This window comes from Pteropus vampyrus, unplaced genomic scaffold (assembly GCF_000151845.1).
Source record: "Pteropus vampyrus isolate Shadow unplaced genomic scaffold, Pvam_2.0 Scaffold50, whole genome shotgun sequence".
Lineage (NCBI taxonomy): Eukaryota > Metazoa > Chordata > Mammalia > Chiroptera > Pteropodidae > Pteropus > Pteropus vampyrus.
In genome coordinates this window covers 304705-308703 of record NW_011888831.1, presented here as the reverse complement: position 1 = coordinate 308703, position 3999 = coordinate 304705, and positions in this window count along the sequence as shown.

The following is a 3999-nucleotide window of genomic DNA, read 5'->3' as shown; positions in this document are numbered from 1 at the left end:
GAGAGAGAGAGAGAGAGAGAGAGAGAGAGAGAGAGAGAGAGAGAGAGAGAGAGAGAGAGAGAGAGAGAGAAGCTGAGCAGATACGGCTGAGAATTAAAGACATCATCAGCCACAGATGAAAAGCACCACTACAAACCCCAAATAGAATGAAAAAAAAGTCACAACACACCTCTTCCTATAGCAGTGAAACAGGTGGAAACCAAAGTAGTTAGAAAAAGTAAAAAAACTCAATACTTCCAAAGAGACATCAATAATACAGACAATGTTTCTTCAGATGAGACCTTGGTGCCAGGAGATAATAAATGAGAGCTGTTGAAAGAAAATAACTTCTGAGCTAGAATAAAGGAAGAATTTCTACAAATCAATAAGAAAAAACAGGTGACCCAACATAGAAATTAACAAAAGACTTAAATGGACACTTCACCAGGAGATATCCAAATGTCAATAAGGATATGGAAAGGAATGTATTTGCTGACCATGTTTTGTCACTTCTGTATTACTTCAACACGTCTAAGGTATCTGGAGGCAGCTGCAGCCAGGTGAGTGAGTAGATTGAGATTCACAGTGGCTCTTGAGTGCTCTTGAGAACCAGCCACTTTGCTGCTACCAACTGAAAGAGTTAGTGGGGGCTTTATAGAGGCTGTTGAGAACTATAACAGCTTCCAGGTCACCTTTTGAAAACTACCCACTTTGGCGCTACAACCTGAGGCATTTGGTGGTGGCTTCCATGATTTCCATTTTCCTAACTCTTCCAACAGGTATGTAACTCCTGACTCTTTTCTATCTGGAATGAATTCTGTTCTCTTCACTGAACTTTGAGTCACAGAGTGCTCGTTTTCATTGGTAATCAGAAAACACAAACTCAAATTATAAACTAACACAATCTAAAGTTAGTCAGTGTCCCTAGTCTCCTCCCAAACAGGAAAAGGTTCTTAGAACAACTTGCAATTTTGTCGAGAGTTTTAGATTTCATCTTTATTTTAAATGTAGACATTTATCATTAGTAGTTAATACAATGTAATGTATTCAGTAAAGGTAATTTAATAATATTGAAATTTAATAGGATTTAAGTATAATTAATTTAATACAATTAATTTAATAATTAATTAGCAACATATCTTTTGATTATTGTAGTTATTTCTTTCACTTCCCATTTCTTCCTCCTGAGTTCCTGTTTCTTCTTGTTGAAGTACATCTTCTAATAGCTCTTTCAGTGAGGCTCTGTGGCTGGTAATTGTTTTAGTCTTTGCATAACTAAATATTTTCCATGAAACTTCTGGTAGGAACACAGTGACATTTTGTCAATCAATAAGCATGATTCTGAATGTTCTTATTTCTCCTGGTGGAAACTCTATATTCCACAGAGAGACTTACCCTTCCCCCCACACTTACAAATTATGTTTTCAGTGAAACTAGCAGACTTATAAAAATATGCATAATTGTTTGCCCAAAGCATTTGATACCAGCAGAGCTGTGTAGGAGACTGCACAGAGTGGGATTGGGGGCAGTATGGAAGAAAGAAGGCAGAGGGGGCCTATTGGTAACAGAACTCAGTAATCACCAGAAAAAAAATATGCATTTGAAATGTGAAGGGATCACATTGTATGGCTAGGTCTGTACCTTTGGCAGGGGCCCATAAAAGAAGCAGGGAAGCATAGAGCTCAGAGTAGAAGCCTATTTGAATGCTCCTTATAAGTATAAAAAACACCATATTTTCAAGAACCAGTCCTTAGAAACAGAGGAGACAATACTGCAGTCGCACACCTGGAAGACTTCTTGTTTCTCTCCATCTGCATCCATTCAGAGACACGCGCAGAAAAGAACACAAATGCTCTATATAAAAAGAAATCTCACCAGAAATATATTGATAGGGAGCAGAAAAAAATTGTATCCTAATATTTCCATATGAGTATTAAAATACTTAATGATGCAACCACAAATATGAAGGAATGACACAAAGTAGAAACACAATAACTCAGGGATGAGATGGGCAGACAACAGGAGGTAATTACTACTCAACAAAAAGTGGTAAGAAGGAACTAGCATTATCTGGGAAAAGAATAAAAGGATAAAGAAAAAACCACTGAAGAGACAAAGACAAAATTAAAAAGAACACCAGGGGTAATAGATATAGAAAGCACAGTAAGAATATAAAGGCTAGAAATCTAAAAGCAGACAAAATATAACACAAATCAAGATAAAGATGAAAGGTTTAAAGAGCGACAATAATGGGTATCGATGACTGGCAGTGAAGAGCTAACAGACACCTAACTGGAGTTCGTAAAGAAGAAACAAAGGGCTAGAACAATGGAACAGAAGACATTTTAAAATATGTGTAATGGAAAGACACTCTTTTGAAGTAAAAATCCACATATTGCAAGGATAAATCATATGCCAGTGAAAGTTGAAATATTTATTGAAAGTAGAATTGTCAACTCAGAGATATTGCCCTAAAGTTATTGCATTTTAAAGGTGAATAAATAATCCTTTGGACAGAGAGCAAAACAAATCAGGTCACTTATAAGGAAAAAGTGAGTCTGGGCTCAAACTTATTCACAGCAACAACTAATGCCAGATAGTAGTGGGTCTACCCCTTCAAAATATTCAAGGAAAAAGTGAGCCAGTCCATGACTTTTTTTTCTTCCTTTTTTACTGTTAAAATACATGTAGTGTAACATTTACTATTTTAACCATTTTGAAGTGTACAGTTTAATGGTATTAAATATATTCACATTATTGTGCAGCCATTACTACCATGTATCCTATAACTCTTTTCATCTTGTAAACTAAAACTGTCTATCTGTTAAACAAGAATTCCATATTCTCCCCTCCCCCAGCATCTGGCAACCACCATTTCTATCTTTATGATTTGACTAAATATTTCATATAAGTGGCATCAGACAGTATTTGTCTTTTCATGACTGGCTTATTTCATTAACATAATGTCCTCAAGGTTCATCTATGTTGTAGCATATTGTAGAATTTGCATATTGTAGCATATTGTAGGATGTGTAATAGCCTATTATATGTATATACTGCACTTTGCTTATCTATTCATCTGCAGATGGGCCTTGGGTTGCTTCCACATTTTAGCTATTATGAATAATGCTGCTATGAATATTGGTGTACAAATATCTCTTCGAGACTCTGCTTTCAATTCTTCTGGGTATATACCCAGAAGTGGGATTGCTGAGTCATATGGTAGTTCTATTTTCAATTTTTTGTGAATACTCCATACTGTTTTCCACAGTGACTGTACCATTTCACATTCCCGCCAAAGTGCAGAGTTCCAATTTCCCCACAACCTTGACAACACTTGTTTTTTGTGTTTTTGATAGCAATCATCTTAATGGGTGTGAGGTGGTATCTCATTGTAGTTTTGATTTGAATTTCCCTAATGATTAGTGATGTTGAGCATCTTTTCATGTGCTTATTGGCCACTTATGTACCTTCTTTGGAGAAATATTTATTGAATTCCTTTGCTCGTATTTGAATCAGGTCATTTTTGTTTGTTTGGTTGGTTGTTGGTTGGTTTTCAGTTGTTGAGTTCTCTATATATTCTGGATATTAACCATTTATCAGATATGTGATTTGAAAATATTTTCTCTCATTCTGTGGATAGTGTCTACACTATGTCCATGGATAGTGTCTTTTGATGTACAAAATTAAAAAATTTTCATGAAGTTCAATTTATCTATTTTTTTTTGATACCTGTGCTTTTGGTGTTGTATCTAAGAAATCATTGCTAAATCTAATGACATGAACTTTTGTCTTCTTTTCTTCTAAGATTTTTATTGTTTAAGTCTTGCATTTAGGTCCTTGATCCATTTTGAGTTAATTTTTGTGTATGGTATTCAATGAGTCCAACTTTATTCTTTTGGATGCGGATATCCAGTTTCCCCAGCTAAATTTGTTGAAAAGACTGTCCTTTCCCCATTGAATGGTCATGGCAGCCTTTTCAAAAGTCATCTGACCATATATGCAAGAGTTTATTTCTGG